The 16,859-nt window shown below is 36.3% G+C and overlaps 2 protein-coding genes across 3 annotated transcripts in view; both read left to right on the top strand.

Moving 5' to 3' along the window:
* Positions 1-16,859, top strand: part of LOC135709777 (arginyl-tRNA--protein transferase 1-like) — a 413,720-nt gene that overhangs the window by 396,714 nt on the left and 147 nt on the right. The window lies entirely within an intron of this gene.
* Positions 1-16,859, top strand: part of mAChR-A (muscarinic Acetylcholine Receptor, A-type) — a 387,414-nt gene that overhangs the window by 246,298 nt on the left and 124,257 nt on the right. The window lies entirely within an intron of this gene.

Genomic DNA, 16,859 nt, shown 5'->3' on the forward strand with positions numbered 1-16,859 from the left:
AGCTTTTTGGCCAAATCTCGAACAGAGGCACTTTTCTTATTGACGAAAGCTTGGTGATCTTCTGGTCCAGTTTCCGATCCACTGGTCCTGATTTACAGCCAGGTTTCGATGTGTCCTTGAAAGTAACTTCTTCACCGAACTTCAGTATGACGGTTTGGACTGCTTACTTCCTACATTTTCGTCAACTTCCTTACTGATAGGCACAATAATGCACCATTTGTGCACGATCTGTTTGGGTTTTTTTTCCAGGAAATGCCTCGCATTTTGATTAATTTGTAAAAAAAAACTACAAGGGACAGCCCTATGGGGTTGTACGCAATGGTGACGTAGGACTTCGTGGTCTTATATAATAAATCATATTTGTTAGCTGCAGCAGGAGCTTGTGTTTTGTGTAGGAATAGGAATTTGAGCGGGGTTCTCTCTGTTTATACTCTTTAGTACGACGCGCTTGACATAGATGGCCCACAGCGACTCACGAAGAGCTACTGACTCCGATCAATAGCGGTGCGGCTTCTTCTTCCTTCTATGGATGCTCATGTGGGATGGAGCGCACTTCTTGCAGGCAGCCTTTTGTTGTGTACTGGTGAACACCACCACTCACCACGCGGTGATTCAATGAACACCGTTTGGTGAGACCGGATGGAATTCAACTTTGAAATCTGTGTTAGGGAAATCGCTTTTCGCAAACAATAGGTGGTAATTTTAAATATCATAGCAACGATTGCACTTTCGTGCAATTTTCAATAGTGACATTTTGAAAAATGATAAAGTCTTGCATATAACAGATGCTTAGAAATATTTCTGATCGATTGGTGATAAAATTATTGAAATTGGTAAAGGGGTAGCTGAGTTAATAATGTTAAAAATCTTTCATAATTTTGTTACATGTTCCATTTTTGGTTTTCACAAAGTGTACCCCCATCTAGGGGAAGGACAGCTCCAAATATCGGCATCAATATCGATGGTGGAAATATTAAATATTTTAATATGTGTGATATTTGCGAATCTTATACTTAGTCTGACAGTTGTTTGTTTGTGTTTGACTATGTTTGGTTTTAAGTGTACATTTGACATTTATTTAATCAAAAATGGATTTCACACGACAGGCAAGTCATTCCTTGATGATCTTGCTGGCCACCGCCACCGCTCCTTGTTCTAATAAATTCGGCCGCACTTCCGTTCCCAGGAAAGAGCCATTAATTTCCACGTCAATGTACTGTCCTCCGATGGAACGGGAATCAACTAACTACGCCGTCCCTGTAAACGGAGTCCCAGAGTGATGGTTCCGTGGTCGTATTACTCTCAATTCGCCATGAGCCTATAACCTGGAGAGATTTGCTGCTGGGGGAACGTCCAGTGTCGTTTTTATCATTAAGAGCCGAAGCCGAAAACGATCAGAGCTATGGAAAACGAAAATCTAGGCAAAAATGATGAACAACAGAAAGCTGCAGTAAACATAAACATAAACGGTGAAACGTAATTGAATGTATGCGTTAAAGTTACACTGTTAAATATTTTTGCTTTGTAGCTTGACAGTTAATATCATTTATATTTATACTAAAATCTATAATAACTACCATTTTGTGCAATTTTTACACCAAATATTACTTCAGATCAAGTTGTACTTCCCCTAGACCCCCATATAGAAATCACAGACGTAGTCCTACGTAAAAAAAAAAATGTACTTTGCGCACACAAACTTGTTGAACAATAAGTAAAAAGCAACAAACATCGATGAACAGCTGATTTACTTCATAGGGGGAGAAATGGCGGCGAGTTGAAAGTGTGCTTATACTTTCTAAAACACCCTGTAGATGAACGAATAATGACGATTCTATTACTTTTATTGCCTGTGCTATTATTGCGCCTGGGACACGATTTTATGATTTATTTTCATGGTGTAGGGTAGATGTGCCAGTTATGGCTATACGTTCCTATTATGATGCGTTACAATTATGGCTTGTGGGAATTCCATAATTTAAACTTATTTAAATAACTGGTACATCTACCCTACTTTCGTAAACAAAAAATAATTGACTTATACCGAAATTCGTAACTTCCGGTTCACGAATTTCGGAATGCATTTTTTCCCGTGTGCAATTGGATGGATTTTATAGCAAGGCTGAAATGAACATCATCTGACTTATCAATTTACTTGATCCCGAAAAAAAAAAACGATGCAGAATACAATTTGAAGAAGAAGAAAAAAATCAACCACAAAGCAAACGGAAACTCATCTCCCGAGCTTCACAGCGTCTTCATTAGAAGTTCTAATGTGAAACTTTTCCACACAGGGAGGAGTTTTTCCTAGCTTGCAATCAACGGCGTGGCACCATGTTAGCTTAAAAGTAGCATCGCAGTCTCTAGCTAGCTCCCGACTGAGATTGGGAGAGAGAAAAAGTTTCCCAACTTCCCCATTCTCCATTGCTCGTATCAACTTTGCTACCCGTACATCCGGCATCGATTTCCTTCTTCTATTCTGTGCGATCCGGTTTCCTCGGGTATCGCGAACAACTTCGAATCGAATTCGAACCATCCAGCCATCCAGCAGGGAGCGAGCGTAGAAAAAGGAAATATTTGATTTGCTGTTGCTATCGATACAAAACAACTTATTTTCGCTGGGTGCGATCGGGGTCCAGCCGGGTTGCTGCACCGCACCCGCACCCTGCGTGTCTTGACGGTGGGAAATTGAAGCCAAAGCGGGTTGCAAAAGAGTGAATCCGTAAATTTCATTTCCGTTTCGTCCGCTAGGATGTCATGTTTCGATTTTTACGTTCCGTGCGTTTCAAGGAGAATTTTGTTTTTCTATTGCCACTGATGCTGGCAGGGAAAACCGCTGAACCGAAAATTGAAACAACAACGGCGACGAGTTCGCTGATTAGGAGGAATTGTCAATAGGGGAAGAGGGGCACCGCAACAGCAAATGATAAATTGTTTTTGAATTTCAAACGGTTTTGAGCAATTCCAGGTCAAATAGCAAAAAAAAAAATGAATTTCTGATTTGTCCATTTCCGACTTGCATGCAGCTACACGCCAAATGATGAATCGTTCAGAATCGACCTTCCTCGATTTGCGTGAAACTTTGCACCAGGGTGCCTTCCATTCATTTTGATTTAAAAAATGTTTTAAGACATTATGGAATAATAAGATATTATGAAAATATTTGGATTATGCAAACAACAAGAAAAGATTGTTAAGTTTGTGTTTGACACATAATACCTGCCAATTTTGCTACATGAGAGTCGCAATAAGCGATTTCGTAATTTATCTCGCCCACTCTTCGCTCTTCACTCTTCGCGAAGAGGCGATCAGAAAAACGCTCATTGTCACTCTGTCAAAGCTAAATTTTCAGGTTTGATGTGTCAAACACGAACTTTACAATCTTTTCTTATTACTTACACATACAACATATCAGCATAATATCTTAATGTTCCATAATTTCGTTAAACGTTTTTTAGTTAAAATGAATGGAAGGCACCCTGCTTTGCATGATTGATTCAATTTTTTTTATTTAACGTCGGTCTCTGTTCCGCAATCTAGTGCCAATCACCGACGGACATCGATTGCCATCCATTGACGGCAATGGAATGTGCAGGAAGGCAGCTTCCACACCTGCGTAGGATATCGCACCCATTCAAACATGGGCTAGGACCAACGGCTGTACTTCCCTTCCGAAGGAAGACGTGACCAGAGATTGGTATTCCTCAGAAAAATCCCACTGGCCTCGGTTGGGATTGAACCCAGACCCATTGGGATGAGAAAGCAGTCACGTTTACGACTATGCCAGGTGCGCCGGCTGTTTGCTTTGCATGATTGGTTGTTACAGAAAATCTTTCACACTTTTGCTAAAAGTCAACTCTTTGGATCTTTTAATTTTTTCTTCCAAAATGACATCTTTGCCATTTTTCAATAAATTTTAGCACATAAACGTCACATCTGATCGAAATGACGTGAGCGATGAAGTCTTTTTAGGAAAAGGAAACGTGATAATTTATTTTTTTCGAATTTTGAAATACATTTTCAAACTAAAACTAAAAATTTAAATATTTCAAAATGTCCTTGTTCAATATTTATAGTTATTTGTTCAAAAAAAGCTCATGAAAACAAAACAAAAACTTCAAAAATATTGAAAACCTTGGACACTTGAAAATTGACTCAGGCTCATTGAATGACAGCTTTAGGTCACATTTTTTATAAGTCTTTTATAACATTCTTAAACAGGAAACAAATTTGAATACATTTTTAACCGTTTTTTTTTCTGTGAATAAACTTCATAAATAAGCATATTAACAAATAGTTAAAAATCTAACGTGAAGTTGTTGTTTTACGATTTTTGTCAATTTTAAAGTGTCCATTCCTTCGTTTTGAAGACATTTGAAATTCTTTGAAGAGATATTTATCTCCTGCAACTTAATCTACCAGGCTCTCTTAATTCCGATAAGATTTGAGAACATCTAAGTACTTCTTCAAGCGTACGAAAAGAACCTTACGACTATTCCTGGATGATCTGGGTAGCCCCCTGAACTTAAACGGAGTGCATATCTTCTAGGAAGATCAAAAAGCTTTTTGGAAGTAAGATCTTTGAAAAACGAAACTCCCTGAAGTTTTAAGCAGTTATCTGAACTATTCCAAAAATTCCAGTGCTTTTATGAAGTTTACTGAGCTTCTGATCAGTTTGATAAACTTTTACAAAATTTCCTGCACTAAAACACTTCTAAACTGTTGTACACTGCTCACCAAGCATGGGAAATTCATTGACTCAACCAACCAAACTACTCTGCAGGTAGGAATGAAGGATAAACTGAAAGGCAGTCGAACAATTTTCTCGACCGTAAAAACGAACGCCAACGATTTAAATAGCCGAGTGGGATATTTTTTGGTCAGTGATTTAAATCAGTTGCATTGGCCACAGTAGTTTTACAGTATTTATGTGACGCTTATGTTTACGTGTTTAAGTATACTAATTTTATCCATGTTAATACCAATTTAAATGTGTCAATTTATGTTTATAGCTAGAAACTGACAAATGATTATTTTTTAAAAAGTCTCACTCAGCTCCCTCAGCAGAATGCAATCGTAAACGGCTCAGCATGCAAACAATAATAAGTGAGGAATCATCCACACTACTACACTCAAAGGCATTCACGTCCATCTGTTTTGCTCAATTCTGCGTTCATCGAATAAAATAGAAGCAATGAGAATCAGTGATGCAAAATATCACGACACTCACTCGACACTCGTCAGCGCATCAACCGACTATCGCTGACAGAACGTTTTGTCACCCAGTAGAGCCATGGAAAACAACAATCGCTGTTCACAGGCAAAACGTAACACTCGCTGCTGATGATGTAAAGCTGGGTTTAGACTAGGCAAGTCAAATGATGAACTCAGTTGAATTCAATTGGCATGAAAAGTTGAGCCTGGTTGACCTTTTTTCAATTCAAGTGAGTTGACCAAGTCAGTTGAATGTCATGGTTTACACGTTGAATTCGCGTTCAAGTCAGTTGAATTCAACTGACTTGATCAATTGACTTGCCCTGTCTAAACCCAGCTTAAAGCACAACGAAAAAAGTGAAGACTTTTGCAGTACGATGATGAGAAAAAGGGAAACGACAGAAGAAAATGAAAACAATGCCTACGCATTCCAAGTTCGTCTCGGCACGCGTGGCTGTGTGAGTTACAAACAAAGCTGGCAAAATTAAACGGAAGCTGTTGGGCTCACTCACCAACATACTCACATAAGCAAGCAAAGCAGCAACTGCTTCAAAACGAGCACAGATGAGTGTCGTGATTGTTGGGAATGACCAGATCATGGTGATGGATCACCACCGAAGATGACATTCACCAGTTGCTTTTTACTTCTTTCGTCAACTTGATGGATGGTCATGGAAAGTGCTTCGATAAGCACATTGAAAGGAATGTACCAAGCGTTACTACCATCAACTGTTTGACGATCGTGATTGTGATAGGTCGCAACTCTGATGAGAATACGAACGAAATCAGTGCGGCTCACACAAGCATAGCGCAAGTTTGCTGCTCACTGTACTTCCAAAATGTGTGTTAATTCTCATTCCTGAAGTTCAACGAAGTTCATTTAACATGGATTTTCTTGAAGTAGTACTAATCCATTTCAATGCAACGGAATGTGCTGAAATTATGAAAAGATATCTGAGAATTTGATAGCTTTCGTGTTATTAAATAATGTTTTCTGAACTTATATGAAGCATCCAAGACATGTACAAAGATCCCACTTCTTAAAAGATTAGATTTTGTTAAAATATTTTCAGTCGTGGGCATTTTTTTTGGAATTTTTGAATTTCTATGATGGTTTTTAAAGCTCTAGAAGTTTCCAAAATATATAAAAAGTTTTTCTGAATTTCCTTTATGTTTCCTGAACTTTTTCTTTGTTACTGAAGCCTTACGAAATTTCCTAAATTTAAATAAATATCCCTAATCTTTAATGAGATTCTTAGATTATTTGCAGAATTCTCAAAAGGTCTCAACAATTGCTTTTTCAGAACAAAGTTTGATGAAACTCAACAAAAATCACTAAACTTTTACCCAATTCACTGAACTGTAATACTATTGTCAGAACTGTTGTCAGAACTCATACGGAGATTGCTGAACTTCTACAAATGTGTGTAAGCTTCTTAAAAGTTCACAGGACTTTAACAAAATTGTCTTAAATTCTATAAAGTTCAATAAACTTCTACAATGCTTGCTGCACTTCTTCAGAATTTTGTGCATTTCAAAAAAGTTTCCTCCACTTAACTTCCATGAACATACTTGAAGTTCCATAATGAAGATCTTCAACTTTCCTTGAATTTTAACGACGTTCCTCGAACTACAGCGAAGTTTTCTGAAATTAAAACGGGGATTCCTTAATTTCTTCGATGAATATAATGTCTCAGTAGTTCAGTGAACTCATGTAAAGACTTAGTTTTGTAAATCTGATTTATTTAACATCCTCACCTGCTCGCAAATTTGAAAAGTAGCGTTGAAGACAAGTGAAGACATTTCTTCAATTGCTCTGAAGATTTTTTCTTAATTCACTTGCGAATTCGTCATGACTATTACGTGTTCTAATGTTGGCCTATGGATCTAAGATATTGGGTCCATCGCTAAAAATCTGCTATTTATCAATTTTATCTAGATGAACACGTCATTGGGATGGTACTAATGGATATTTTTGGACGCTATTGAAAATTTAGTCGATTGCTGAATGGGCCCAAATTAGGGACACTTAGGCCAACATCACATCCATTTCCCATTTAAATAAAAATAATGAATAAAACTAATAACGTTGGGCCTTATTTTATTTTGACTTAAATAATTTTCAATAATTATGGAAGATTTTGTCCCAAAAAATCATATAGCTCTGGGTCTGAAGATGTAATAGACGCTCTGAATAATCAGACTGAAACTTCATACTTTAAATATTTAATAATGGCACATAGCACTGTGTCAAAAATATATGTTGTTGTTAAATGAATTTTTCAATTTGTGAGTGTCAACTTGAATATTTCACAGAAATTATGATTTTACATGAGCATTAAAATGAAAATTTGTCAAGCAATAGGAATTAAATAGGGTAAAATTTTACTCGCTAAATAAAGTCAGTCGTTTTTTTCCTACAACTTTATCTCAGACGTCATTTCGATTGAAAGTGACGTTTTCTAACTATGATTTGTTGAAACCTATCCAATACGTCATATTGATTTTCTTCTTCATAATTCAAAATGGTCGATCTTTACCAAAAATGTGAATGTCTTCTATAACAAATAATTGTGTCATGCAAATCTGAGAAGATCACGTCTGATCAACTCATCATTTGGAATGAGATTTCCAAATAAGATTTTTGTCAGCATTTTATAAAATGTTTAAAGTCGTTTGATTAATTGCATGATTCGGTGAAATGGTGCAATGCTAAAATCAATCACTTTAAGATTTTTTTCCATATAGATTTTCAACTGGCAGAGCTTTTGCAAATTCAATTTTCACTCAACAGCGTTTGGTTTTTTTTTTTGAAACTCCTCCTCTTTGATCCTTCTTCATCTGAATAAGCTCAAGTGCCAGCACCAGGTTTGTTACGTCCACCCGCATTAAAAATTTACCGCGAGCGCAGCAGCAGCAGCATCAGCGGAAACGGTTCAGTCCCCAAGGTGCATTTACTCACCCAAGCCAAGTTACAAAAAAAAGCTCCTCCCTGCTTGCTCATTCGAACAGGAAAAAGAAAAGAAATGCAAAACACATAACCTCGCTAAGTTTATGATAATGTGATACCTTAAATTTTAAATATCTCCGGTTCTACACTTCTCACAACTTACATATAGTATACCTACCTACTGCCGACCAACAGGGGGCAAATTTTAAGTGACTGCGCTGCTGCTGGCTCCCGGCTGCATTTTTTTTTGTCAAATGAAAATGTGATACCCTAGTTTTATGCTTCCAGATTCTTATCAAACAGAGTGGAACGTGTCAGCCTGAGCGTGGAGGAAATTTCCGTTGAATAAAAAAATGTAATATGTATGAGGTAATTTTCGGAGGTGTGTGGGTGAACAATCAACAATCAGAGGATTTCCGCTTCAAATGGTGGGAGAAATGATCTTTCATCTCATCACCATATGCTTCAACCCATGTCAGAATAGACACCATTCCAGGTGACGTGGCACGCAAATTTTCGGCCCGAGATTACTGTTTTCGTTTAAAACTTATAATAAACTTCATAATATGGCTTGGTTATGAGCACGAAGGGAAAGTTGACATGATTTACGTACAATGCAACCAATACATAGCATATTTCGGCATTAGCTTTGCTTTAATAGATTTTGTTCGACAAACAAAAATGTTTCGATATTGATAATTTCAAACATCCCAGGTAACAATTTGATGCTTAACAAGTGTTGTTAAATCGATTTTAATTCAGCCTTAGTTTGAATAATTGTCGTACATAGACCACGTTAACGTTTGTTCAGTTTTTGAACATCTAAATCTGGTGATTTTATTCAGCCAAAAGCTTAACAGTGATATAAATTATAAGCTTTTTTAGGCATTAAATAACAGTCTTTTTCTACCCTTGTTCAGCCTTCTAGTTTTATTAAAATAAAAAAAATAATAAAAATAAAAAAAATAATGGAAGACCTCTTCATATCTTATATATTTTTATGGGACTGACACAAGTTGCTGACTAATTGGATTTACATACTTATATTGTTATTATAAGTCAAAAAATTACCTTTGCATTTCGGGATTCGAACTGGCAGTCACTAATTTACAGGCATCTATCATACCTACTGGACTACTTAAGCATATGTGTGGTAGAAGGTATGATCATTAACTTGAAATACGTCAAATTTAAGTTGAATAACAGCAACTGGAAGAGTATTATACCCAAGTAACAATTCAACAGCCTTTCGGCTTTCACACTGATTTATTGTGGCTTTATGACGGCAAACGCAATCTTTTTGGTTCAAATACAGCATTCAATAACTCAACATATTCTTGTTTAGCAGTTCAGAATTTTGCTGTTTTAAAAACCTTTTAAAGTCTGACGATAAAGTCAAAACGGGTCTGGTTTTAAAAATTAATTTAATGCAGCATTCTATCCCTTAATAAACTGTGAAGTTAGTCAATCATAAATCTGCTCGGTATTTTTTATTGATGTCATGACAAAACGCAAAAAGCATACATTGTTGCTTTTTAATGTCAATAAAGTGTATCATAAAACCCTCCACTGTTTACAAATTAAACTAAAAATATGGATCCGCCTAGAGACAGAGAAAAAATAAATCAAGTTGGGCTTTTAAATACTGAATCACAAATAAATGCCGATTTTGAAACAAAAGTGTCAACAAAGGATCAACTTTCTACGATCAATTTCCGGGACATGGTGGGGTGCTCACCCGGAAGACCTCATTAAACTATATAAAACGACTATTCTTTCAGTTCTTGAGTATGGCTCTTTTTGCTTCCTCTCGGCAAGAAAAAGCCACCTAATCAAATTGGAACGTATTCAATATCGTTGTTTACGTATTGCCCTTGGCTGTATGCATTCAACATACAATATGAGCCTAGAGGTCCTAGCGGGCGTAAAACCCCTGCAGAACCGTTTCTGGGAGCTCTCATTAAGAATATTGATTAAATGTAGTGTCAGTAACAACCTTGTGATTGAACACTTCGAAGAAATGCTCGAATTGAGCATCCAGTCTAGATTCGTGCGAATCTATCTTAATTATATGTCATCGGATATTAGCCTTCCTTGCTATAACCCATCTCGTGTATGCTTTACTAACTACAGTTCCCCCATTGACTATGATCTCTCCATGAAACAGGCTATTCAAGGAGTTCCAGATCAACTTCGACCTATCTCAATTCCCCGCATTTTTGCTGAAAAGCACCAACAAGTCAATTGCAATAGAAGATTTTTCACTGATGGATCACGCATTGATGGATCCACTGGCTTCGGCGTCTTCAATGAATACTCAACCGCCTTTCGGAAACTTCAGGAACCTTGTTCCGTTTATGTTGCTGAGCTAGCAGCAATCAACTTTGCATTGGGGAGGATTTCCGATATGCCCATAGACCATTACTGCATCTTCTCGGGTAGTCTCAGTTCGATTGAGGCTATTGGGTCGATGAAACAAGGTAGGCACTCATCTTATTTCCTTTCAAAGGTAAGGGAGCAGATGAGTTTGCTGGTCGAAAGATCATATATGATTACCTTTGTATGGGTCCCCTCACATCGCTCAATCCCAGGCAATGAGAAGGCAGACTCTCTCGCAAAGGTGGGCGCACAACAAGGTGAGAAGAGTGAAGTGAATGCGGTTCACGAAGCACTGGTTGCCGGCTTTCAGTGACACTTAATATTGATGGGAATACACAAAATATTGTCAATGGCTTTTGCGTCGCGTTCTGAATAAAAACAGACCAACCTTCTCCAGAAATAGCGTTGCCGCAGTGTAAAACTGGGGCTGTGGAAAACTGCCGATGGAAAATTTAGAAGCTGTCAGTCAGCTGGAAATTGGCCACCTTCCGAATCATACTAGCAGTTTCATTCTGCGAAAGAGTTGGCCCTATGAAAAAACCCAAGCAAGCACACATAAAATTCCTCGTAATAGCCGGAGAAGGGAAACTTTTCGGGAACGATTGAGGTTTCACCTGTTCCAAGTTACGTCGATATACTTCCTGATTGCTTCCGATGGATGATATTTGCCCTTATCGAGGACGCAATTTGTGGATCCAATGATGGAGTAGAACCTAGTTGCAATGATCGCACAACAAAACTATCGAAAAATAAACAAATTTTGACGTTTAAGTTTTTTTCAGGCAACTAATGCCGTCATAAAACTAAACGGAATAGGATCAAGCAAAATGGCTTCAGATAAAAACAATTCAGTCTGCAAATTATTGTCATAAAAGCAGCATTAAAATATTTTGCATTTGTTATGGATTTCATGAAAGAAAAACAGCTTCTTCACGAATGGATTATGGAAAATTAATGTTTATGTAATCGCCATGTTGTTATTATTCCATTTGTTTTTTTAGTATCTTCGTTTTTCAAGATGGTTTTCCTTAAAAATAACTTTATTCTCATCAATTCATCAATGATCAGTAATAGAGATTACGAAAATCATCAAATTATCTCGACTGATTAATATAAAAAATAACTATATTATGTTTCCTAAATTAAAAACAATTAATAAAATCAACGTTTCTCGATGGCGGACTTACATTTTTCGATCTTCCGTAGCTTAATTCACATTAGATTTTATTTGTCACCTAAAAATAGACCACAATATGAGTTTCGATAATTTTGGTAATAATCTCAATTTAATAATGATGAAATTTATGACAGATTTATTTTTGATTAATAAATTTGACAAGAGCGGATGATTTGTATCTCTTTTTATTGATCCCTTTTTGATTGATGCTTTATTTTTAGTGCACTTATCAAGCGTCAAAGGCAAATGGCACGAGTATTGATGCCAAATGGCTTTCATTGTAGTTTTAATAAAGATTTCAAATGGTGCTCAATGCTTTCGTCGTATAACCTTTTTGCAGCAAATCAATCTTGAAGTGCCTCGAAAATATGCCCTTCAAAATCTTCTCCAGGGTGGGCCAACTAGACAGATTCTAGTCTTGATGAGGTTTTGGGGGATGTAATAAAGGCAAAGCTGTCTTGACCAGGGTTTTATGAATATAGTAGCCTTGTAGTACTGCATAAAACGTAAAAGGTTACTTGGGTACAGCAATGCAGAATTGTAAACAACAACTAGTGACAGTAAAATATTCCTCTCATTTACAAGTGTAGTGAACACAATGTGGACACAAGTGCGCGATTTATTTCGATGGTCATGTGAAAGCTATTATAGTGCCATAATTCTGTCTGAAAATTCAATGCATTATGGCAGTCAAAACACATAAATACAAATGTTAATACTTCCGGCATGGTCGCAGCCCACGGCTACCTGAGGCTATTCCTAAAAAGAATTTAGAAGAACTAAAATGCCGGAAATGCAACGAGTGACACTGACATTTAACAAATCAGGCTGTCAAAATATTTGTAGCGCATTGCTGATTTGTGGAGTATTGTTATGATAAAATAAGGCTTCTTCAATCTTTAGATCAGCTAACTTATTGAGGTTGAATTATGGGGATACAATTAGCTTCATGCACTACTAATCAACTATATATTCAGCCTGCTGCTAATCAGCTTTGTACACCGTAAATCAACCAATTATCAGCTTCTGTTCTCACTGTTCAGTTTGAATTGTTACTCTAAGGGGAATTTCAATTGCCCTCTCCGGGAGCACCAGCAGCATCCTCGCAAGAAAGCTTTATCTGGTTCTCACTTACCGAGTTGCGCCATTGTCGTGACTGGACCGAGGTTTCCAGCCTCAGTCACGGTTCCACGAATCTGCCGCTCAGCTGGTGGTCCGATATCACAACCGGACCGAGGTTTCCAGCCTCAGTCACGGTTCCATGAATCTGCTGCTCCCTCTGTTTGTCCGCTACTGCTGCTATTCCTTCTGCTGGTGTCCTTTGCCGATCGTGCGCTCTCTCCAAAGTCCGTCATAAGAATGCCGTCAACGAGTGGTTGTAAAATTTTCGTTTATTCGCTGGTTTTTATGTTTCAACATTTGGTTTAACATTTCAATTGGTTAGCCTTTGGCTCTTCATTTTTGTTCTAGTTAATTGGTTATTCTACTGTGATGATTGCGTTTAGCGCTAATTTACAAGATACCCTTTATGGGATTGTTGTGGTTTGAATTTAAAAATTTGATAACCTACCTACTTGAGCACAGGAACCTACCTAACAACTAAACTAGGTTGCCAAATCACGAATGATCTGGTGTGTGGTGGTTTGATAATTACTTGGGAAGTAAGTTCTGTCGGAACTTTATTTGAAGTTTATGGAACTTGAAAGTTCTGCCGGAACTATATTTGAACTTTATGAAACTTGAAAGTTTTGTTAGAATTTTATTCGAACTTTATGGAACTTGGAGGTTCTGTCGGAACTTTATTTGAACTTGATGGAACTTAGAAGTGTGTTTTATCGTTGAATGCGGAACTTTTGGTTACTTGGGCAATCAACCAATCACGTGCTCGCTTTGTATGACTATCGAGAGAACAGAGAGAGAGAGAGAGAGAGACGACCGGTTGCGAGGTTATAAAAGAGCTTATCTGTATGTTTCGCTTCAGATTCTTGGTTGTTACATCGTTAGACGCCATACACGGCTGATGAGACTAACTCAAAATTGAGTTAGGTTTCTCTCAAAATAGTAGAAAGTGATTAAAATTTTCCTCAAAAAATCTGCTTGAAAAAAAAGAGAGAAATTTTTTAGGTCTTTTAAGTCTATGGGTACACTAGCTAACGATCAATAAGAGTAACTTTGAGTCGAATTTGACTCAAAATTTGCAAAAAAAAAAGAGCTACTTAATGAAAGAGTAAATTTTTCTTCGATTTTCTAGGAAAAACTTTTTTAATACCGTGGACTCAACGATTTTAAATTGGCTCACTACTGGACTAGCCTATTGGTCCCAAATAAATCGATTACGTTACCCCATTCTAGTCGAAATTCTAGTACTACACTATGTTTGTTTTGATTCGCTATGAAAGTTTGACAGATAAAATGAGGGGTTCGTGGATTTTCCTACGTTTCGAGGGGTGCATCGATTAGCTTGGGACCGAAGATAGTACCAGAGCTGTGCCAAAAAGTTTAGCACGTTTCTGCGGGACCTTCTAGTCTTTGAGCTACCTCTATGGTAGAACCCCGTTGAATAACTAAAATTGCATTTAAACGGCGCTCACTTTAAATTTGTTTAACGGGTATCCCTACAGTACCCAATGCACAGTGGTACAGAATGCAGATTTAGGTGGAATGCAAGGTTGCAAAGACTCATTTCAGCTAAAACAATGTTTTTCTAAATTATGAAACAATTAGATGCCATGATCAAATTTTGAATTGGTAGGATACAAGAAGAGGTTGCAAAGAATGTGTTTGACATATTAAACCTGTTTATTTCACTTCATGAGAGTCACAATCAGCGATTTTTCACAAACTCACTCACTCACTCACTCACTCACTTACTCAGCGATCAGCAAATCGCTGATTGTGACTCATAGAAAGCAAAATTTACAGGTTTTATGTTTCCAACGCATACTTTGTAACCTCTTCTTGTAAGTTACAAGTAAAACATGCCATCATACCATCTTTTGGTTTTATTATTCCGAAAAACATTATTTTAGCTGAAATGAGTCTTTGCAACCTTGGTGGAATGATATGTTTTGAGCCTGAAATTGAAACTTTAGACTAAAAGTCTCTTGTACAAAGTTGTTCCTTATAGTTAGGCCCTCATTTTTATGACAATGAATTCTAGGGTGGTTCCTATTATCATTAAAATCAAAAATCTAACTTTTTTGTTTGAATACAATAAGGTATACATTCTTCAGCAAAGTTTAAAGCTGAGCTAATTTCAAGCAACTTTGTTGAAAATAACTTTTTTGTATCTCTTAAATTGGCCGATTTAGAGCTATTTTCTTGAATTGAGTTAGGGTGGCTCTTAAAAAAACAGTTTTTTGCTCTATTTTTCTTATTTCGAATTTCTCAGCAAAGGTGTCTTGAGATAACTTTAAGATCTTAAGAAGGCGCAAATTTTTGCTGCACAAATCTTGTCAATATCTTTCGCCGATCAAGAGTTATTGACGTTTTTATACTAAAAATATGCACTTTTCAAATGTTAATATCTCTGGTTGGGGCAAACAAAAAAAAAATTTCTTGCAGCACTTGAAAGGGCGTATGTTATTCTCAATAATATAAGAAAAATTGGGGGTATGTTATTTTTTAAACTCGTATAAAATCAATTTGAATTTATTCATATTTTTTATTGTATTTGAGCATATAATTTTTATTACAAGAGATACAGGCAACAAATCCAGATAAAAAAAACATTCGTCTTAAAGAGTTTTAAAAGTCTCTAGAAAGTAACTTTCATGATAAATTTCAAATAAAAAAGTTATTGGCAAAAGATGGATTTCATAGGACCACTCTAATGACAAATTTATATAAAATGTGCTAGTACATTTGTTTCAATATTTGGACATTTAGTGTCTTCGAAGAAGTTTTTGTTTTTAAAAATTCCCTTCTTTTGGTGTTTGCAAACGTCAGGGTGGTCCTCAAATTAGGGAATTTTTAAAACTAACTTTTTTGTTTTACAAAATATAAACATGTGTTGTTGAAAAAAGTTGTAGTTAAGTTACTTGCAAGCAACTTCGTCGAAGAAAATTTTTTACTATCTCTTAACGTTCTCATTTTAGAGTAATTTTTCGGAGTTGACTTAGGGTGTTCCTGGAAAAAATAGTTTTTTAGCAATAACTTTTTTATTTGAAAATTCTCATGAAAGTTACTTTCTAGAGACTTTTAAAACTCTTTAAGACGAATGTTTTATGGCTGAATTTGTTGCCTGTATCTCTTCTAATAAAAAAGATATACTCAAATATAGTAAAAAATATGAATAAATTCAAATTGATTTTATACGAGTTTAAAAAATAATACACCTTCATTTATTTCATATTATTGAGAATAACGTACGCCCTTTCAAATGCTGCAAAAAAACTTTTTTTTTGTTTGCCCCAACCAGAGATATTAACATTTGAAAAGTGCATATTTTTAGTATACAAACGTCAATAACTCTTGATCGGCTTAAGATATTGACAAGCTTTGTGCAGCAAAAATTTGCGCCTTCTTAAGATCTGAAGACACCTTTGCTGAGAAATTCGAAATAAGAAAAATAGAGTAAAAAACTGTTTTTTTCAGAGCCACCCTAACTCAATTCAATAAAATAGCTCTAAATCGGCCAATTTAAGAGATACAAAAAAGTTATTTTCAACAAAGTTGCTTGAAATTAGCTCAGCTTTAAACTTTGCTGAAGAATGTATACCTTATTGTATTCAAACAAAAAAGTTAGATTTTTGATTTTAATGATAATAGGAACCACCCTAGAATTCATTGTCATAAAAATGAGGGCCTAACTATAAGGAACAACTTTGTACAAGAGACTTTTAGTCTAAAGTTTCAATTTCAGGCTCAAAACATATCATTCCACCTAAATCTGCATTCTGCACCACTGTGCAATGGCGATACGCAATGTAATGCAATTATGAGTTGAATTCGGCTCAGGTATTGATTTAATTTTATCGGCCTGGGTAAATTTGTTCTTGATTTTCATAATATTCGAGCAGGTTTTTGAGGAAAATTTTACTTAGTCAGTGAGTAACCTCACTTTCACGATTTAAAAAAAATGTTCAGTGAAGTCATGGTGGTTAGAACTGGTGACCCTCCAGGTTAACCAGTTGTTGA

Source organism: Ochlerotatus camptorhynchus, unplaced genomic scaffold, assembly GCF_037179485.1.
Source record: "Ochlerotatus camptorhynchus isolate MF236.1 unplaced genomic scaffold, CSIRO-AGI_Acam_v1.1 ptg000364l, whole genome shotgun sequence".
Taxonomy (NCBI): Eukaryota; Metazoa; Arthropoda; class Insecta; order Diptera; family Culicidae; genus Ochlerotatus; species Ochlerotatus camptorhynchus.